Source organism: Rhamphochromis sp. 'chilingali', assembly GCF_963969265.1.
Source record: "Rhamphochromis sp. 'chilingali' genome assembly, chromosome: 2".
Lineage (NCBI taxonomy): Eukaryota > Metazoa > Chordata > Actinopteri > Cichliformes > Cichlidae > Rhamphochromis > Rhamphochromis sp. 'chilingali'.
In genome coordinates this window covers 62,366,305-62,372,226 of record NC_137930.1, presented here as the reverse complement: position 1 = coordinate 62,372,226, position 5,922 = coordinate 62,366,305, and the positions used below count along the sequence as shown (strand labels likewise).

Below are 5,922 nucleotides of genomic sequence, written 5' to 3'. Positions count from 1 at the left end.
AACACTCGTATTTATTTATGTATTTATCTGGATTTCCTGTATACTTGTGGAGATGCTGGACGTAGTGGGATTTGCTATCTGAAGCCCATTTGACAAACTTTGGCAAACACTGGCCAGGCTCTGCCATGTTGCATAATAGCACTGGGTTATTTTTCCTTGGGGCTCATATAATGATGCTGCTGTCCCCGTCCCTGAGACATCTATATCCTTACACTTCTACAAGGTTGCTGTGTCTGACAGGTTCCCTCTGCTGCTTCCACCAGAAATGTTGGATAAAATGTGTGAATATATAGTTACAACTGTCTAGTAACCCTACATGGTGTGGAGTGATTAGTTTTCCTTCATGGTATTCCTCTTCACAGAGGAAATATAATTGGGTAATCAATTTGTTTACTGTAGTTCATCAAACCGAGAACTTTAAAGACACAGTTCTTGACTGGAGGACAAAACAATATTAGCAGTGTAATGATGTAAAACTGCAACACAGATTTTGATTATAATTTAAAAAAAACTTAGGCGCCACGTTCTTGGCAAGGCTCCGGGTCAGCATTTTCTGTGTCTGAGTTCTTTTATCACAAGTACTCCAGTACTCAGTAATCTTAACAACTGTTGCATGTGTGCCATAGTCACTACAGATTTGATTTAAGTGGCATGAGAATTATTAAGAAGATGAATGAAATTTAAAATAGTCATGTCAGTGATTGATGCTTGCTTTCAGGATCCTCTGCCAGAAAGGTTCCTTTTATATTTTTTTTTTCCAGTTTTTGTTTGTACTCGTTTGGTGAGGGTTAGGCAACAGATTTAGGAAAATATCATGGTTTGTCTGGCATAAAGCCATGCAGCCAGACTTCTCCCATGTCCTTCGGTGAACTCTAGGTGAACTCTAATCTCATTGGTGATCGAAAGTACACTGAAAAAAATATGTTGTTGGATTTACTTAATTCAATGGTGGACATTTGTTGCACACAGATGTTTTGCTTTGGCAGCAACTTAAACAATTGAGTTAAATTAACACAATTTATTCATGTTCAATAAACTTGTGCAATTTGTGTTGATAAAATGTGACTTAAACATGTTTTGATGAAGTAATTTGAGCTCTTGGAATATTTTAATCCTTCACAATTTTCTCACGTTATCCCAACACGATTCAATAACTTTTACCCAATACTACTTGGTCACTTAAATACTACATGTTATCTTCAAATTACATTTTGCTATTATATTCTAGTATCAAATACACAATTTTCAAATGGAGGCCTTATAACAGATTGTATTGTTCTCTTCCAAGATGGTTGCTGGCATCCACCAGTAACCTTTCAAAACAAAATGTCTAATTTCACTGCATTGACAGTAGGTAAAGAATTAAACTGACATTACTCCTCTACTGAATCTATATAAATCAACAGTTAAATAATGTCAGTTCTTCCGTGTTCTCTGGAATCAATCACAGCAAAGAAATTGGACTGTTTCTTTTGAAAAATGTTGGGAAAGAACAATACAAAACATTCTATTTAAGGCCTCTAACGTCAAGATTCAGTTAAACAACAATTATGACTAAACAATTTGAGGTAATGTTAGTTTCCATTAACATTAAATTAGGTTACTGAATTGGCAAACACCTTCCTATTAACACTACCCATTTTACCCCAATAACTAAAGAAATTAGCACTTGCAGGTCAAAACCTTTATTCAAGAGACGCAAAAATAACATTGATACAGTGACTGTCAAAAATTACAGCACTGATCATACTGTGACATCTTGGTTCAAAACAGCACACTTAGAAATATTCAACGTTCTTTACTTCAACTGAATGAAACTGAAAATACCATTTCACACGACCCATATGGGATATTTAGACTGCATAACTGTTCACGCTACATCTCTTCACTAGTAAAAGAAAGAAAAAATACAAAGAGAAATTTAAAAATGCTGCCAAACAGACAAACAGAACTTGTACAGAGCAAAAGGAAAAACAAACAACAACAAAAAACGGCTCGTCCTCATGGCAGTTGCAGAGTATATAAAAATGAACCCTGCGATCCGTTCCTGGAATTGAGCTTCAAAAATGCAGCAGAACAAGTGTGAGATTTAAATGTCCTCTCACCTAGAGCTGGTCACCTCACATGCATAACAGTGAGCTTCGTTGCAGGAGCAGTTTTGTCTTAGTTGTGAGCTTTTCTTGAGAGCTGAGTTGCATCCAACTCCATTACCACCCATTGAATCACCTCAAAAGTGTAGCAGAGTTGTGATGGGTAACTCATGTTGAAGGAATAAAAAAGGTCCAAACAGCATGGCTACTGCAAAGGTCACGTTATCCAGATCTTGAAGAACAACATCAGAAAAGTCATTGCCTGCCGCATCCTCTGGAGACAGATGTTCATTGTGGTTTTCTCAATCTGTGCAGTGGCCTCAGTCAAGTCCTGGTTAAACACAAAACATTTCTTTAAGATTCCTTTTTAAACTCATCTCTTTTGAATCTACCAGTTCTAATGTTAGAGTAATTTAAACCAATGCAAGCAACATAGTAAATAGCTATAGCCAAAGAGTGGCCTGCCATGCTGCCATTCATGGTCTAACAGAGTTTCTAAGAGAGGGTGAAAAACATAATAATTTCAAATGCTTTACATTAGTTTTTGTTAGAAAGACACCGGCCCATCAGAAATCCAGGTTATGTCACTCAGAAGATGTTAGAATTTAGACTTTCAGCCCCACAATTTGGTTAGCTGTTGGTCAGTTGGTCATTTTTTCAAACAAAAGCTAATATAAATATTGGTGGGATTTTCCTTTGTTCATTAGAATGACAAATTTAAAGTTTTTTCACACTGATGTGACCCCTAATACAGGGGTGGGGATGGGGCCTCAAGGGCCGGCGGCCGAGTTCACTACCAGGCCTCATGTGAACTTCAAATTATTAAAGAGGACTACTGGTCCTAACCAGTCCAATGAGGATCAAGTGGATAACTAAATGCATTTTTAAATGTTGCAAAGCCACAATCTACTCATAAAACACTCACCATGAACTCCTGCACCAAGATGTTGCAATTGTCTTTCACACAGATGCGGAGCACTTTGATGAGGGACTCCGAGCATTAATGTCATCCTTGACTATTATAACAAAGAAAACAGAGATTTGTGAACTTTTCAGTAGCACAGAAGAAAATGATCCCAGACAAAAACTCTTGACTTTTTAAACCAGTCAACATGCAACACCAGCATCTACAAAGCAATATCAAAAGTTCCTGTTTGACATCAACTTTATGGATATATAGTTTCCAGAACATTTATTTTTAAAAAAAAGATAATTTTTTCTCAGTGGGCCAGTAAATGCATGACGAAAATTATGGCATCCTTTTAGTGGAATCATTACTCACAGGTAATAGTTGACTGTTTCAATGGATGTAGCATAAAAATCTTTTACTGACCTAATGCAATACATATACACTTTGTAGTTAAAGAATTTTAAAGTTCTTACTGTCATTATGGCAGCTACATCCTTTAACTTTGTGCCCTGTTCCCCCGATCACTTTGCAAACACTTTCAGCAGACTGTCAGAGAAAAACTCAGCTCCGTCAGAAACCTTGACTGTAAAGGCATGGTTGGGATGCACTGGAATGCTGCATTTTATCTGAAATGACATAAAATTATTTTGAAATAACAGCAGGCACTGTGCTTGGCTAATCAGTAATGTTTTGTTGAATAAAAACTGTGTTTCCAGATCTTATGGGATTAAAAAAAATCCAAAGATGTTTGTTTCTGATTTGCAACCCAACAACCCACAAGTTACAACCTCATTTCAGTTCAAGTGTGCATTAATGCGAGTCCAGTAATCACCTTTCTGGCAATACATACAGGTATAAGTTAAACCTATGGCAGATTTTGGATCTCTCGGTTGTATTAATAGGGTGAGTATGCATGCACCTAATAATTATAAAAAACCTATTATAATTAAGTTACAGAAACGAAAATAGAATATACTTTCTTACCATAACACCTTGAACCCACAATCCATCAGCTGACTCCTGGTGAAATGCAGAATAGAGGTCATCTCTCAATGTGCAGCAAAAAAAACAAAAACAAAAGGACAGCAGGTGAGGGCAGGAGGGGTAGGGATGTAAGCTAGCATAATGCCGCTGATGATATTAGCTAAAGCTGTTCAATGTCCAAAATCTCACTAACACCACGGTGCAGTAAATACACAATGTAACTGAAGAGTCAGTTGACAAATCTATTCACACAGAAAACCAAATTATGTTATGAGTGCCTCGTAATTAGGTTTAATGTGATATTACGGCTCTTGTGCCAAAGACAAATTCAAATGAAAAAGCGCCAATTCTTTGACAACAGATAAAACAGCAAATAAGCTAACGGCTCTTTTTTAGCATGTTACATGGCGACACTCTAGACGTTTAACTACATTTGGCTGAATTATGGTAAAAATGAATTCAAAAAATCAAGACATACCAAAAACGTAGAGTTGGCTGCTCGACTTGACTGAGATGGATGCCTTTTTTAAACCACGATCCAAAGCCCGCGAGATGAAATCACGCGTGGTTTCACGAGATTTAACGTTGCTATCTTATTGACTTACGTCACCTGAACATGATATGAACAATTTAATACACCCTTTCTGCATATCATGTAGTTTTTACACTATATAGTTACATTTAACTTTAAAACATGAGGCAATTGTGTTAAATGCATGCAAGATGCTTACATAAATCCAAGAGATGGCCAGTCCCTTTTTTTCAGTGTAATAGCATAACTTTTTAAACTTGCTTTCGGTTGATTTTTGTTTTTATGTTTTTAGCTTCTGTGAAACACTTTGTGATTTTATCTTGAAAGGTGCTATATAAATAAAATTTTACTTTTAATTTTTAGCATTTCTTTGAGGTCTGTCTGGCAGATTAGATTAGGAAATCTTTGCAATGCAATGCAAAATTTTCATCTTCAGCATATTAGTTTGCTAAAGTTAACGTTTATGTCAAAGCACTATTGCACCAAAGTACAGTATCGCAGTGTTAGCACTCGCTGGCTTTGCTGTATCTGTGGATACAATGCAGCAAACTTTCTGAGTAATCACAACAGTGAAACCAAACACATTAATGATTCCTCCATCTAGTACCGGTAAGCTATGCCAAATAACAAAGCACAATAATACAGCCCTGAAACTGGCACAGCTGAATAGACAGACTGCCAGTACAAATATTATTCTCACTTGTGCTTTTTCTGCGATGAGATGAAAAAATGTTTCCTGTCAGAAAAACCTCAAAATAAACACGGAGCAGCGATACTAATATGCAAATTCTTCTTCTATTAAACACTTATACTCGTTGTCACATGCTCTCATAACTTTTATTTGGCAGTTAGATATGGATTAAATTGAGCAATAAATGATTTTTGTTTATGTTTTTCTTTTTTTTAAAATAACTTTTTTGAGTTGAGTTTTAAACATGTGAAAGCTTTTCGCTTTCATTTATACACAGAGCTGTTTAATGAACTTTCAGAGGTCACTGTCGTCCCTCTTGGTTTGAAATTCCCAGTATAATCACTTGATTGGCACACATGCTCTCTTTAAAAGTTAAGCTTTGACAGGCTTCATAGACTTGTGTGTTGGACAGATGCTTGGAGGGTAAAAAATACCATTTTATTTTCATAGAAATGAAAATCTGATTTTTATAACATTAACAAAAGTCAGATTTTGTCAAAAAGCTCTTTCAAACCAGCATTTTTCAAAACTGGAAAGTAAACACTGACCAACTAAAAAGCTGGAACTGGAAGTGCATTTGCCCATGGTTGCAACTTCTGTGCCAGGTGTGTTTTACTACAGCAAATATGCTGCTGGAGTAATTTTGACATCATTAGCTGAGTAACCTTCTGCACAGCCAAAACAGACAGCAAGATGGAATGCACAAGGCAACAGT

At 36.3% G+C, this 5,922-nt stretch overlaps 2 long non-coding RNA genes across 2 annotated transcripts; both read right to left on the bottom strand.

The window, feature by feature from the left end:
* Nucleotides 1-932: 932 nt before the first annotated feature.
* LOC308391647 lies at nucleotides 933-3,499 on the bottom strand. The gene is made up of 3 exons (XR_013970676.1): nucleotides 3,474-3,499; nucleotides 3,016-3,106; nucleotides 933-2,421 (listed from the first exon to the last, which is right to left on the bottom strand). It is a non-coding gene; the product is annotated as an uncharacterized lncRNA (long non-coding RNA).
* A 5-nt stretch (nucleotides 3,500-3,504) lies between these two features.
* Nucleotides 3,505-4,748, bottom strand: LOC308391646. Its single transcript, XR_013970675.1, has 3 exons — nucleotides 4,716-4,748; nucleotides 3,985-4,594; nucleotides 3,505-3,626 (listed from the first exon to the last, which is right to left on the bottom strand). It is a non-coding gene; the product is annotated as an uncharacterized lncRNA (long non-coding RNA).
* Between the last annotated feature and the right edge of the window lie 1,174 nt (nucleotides 4,749-5,922).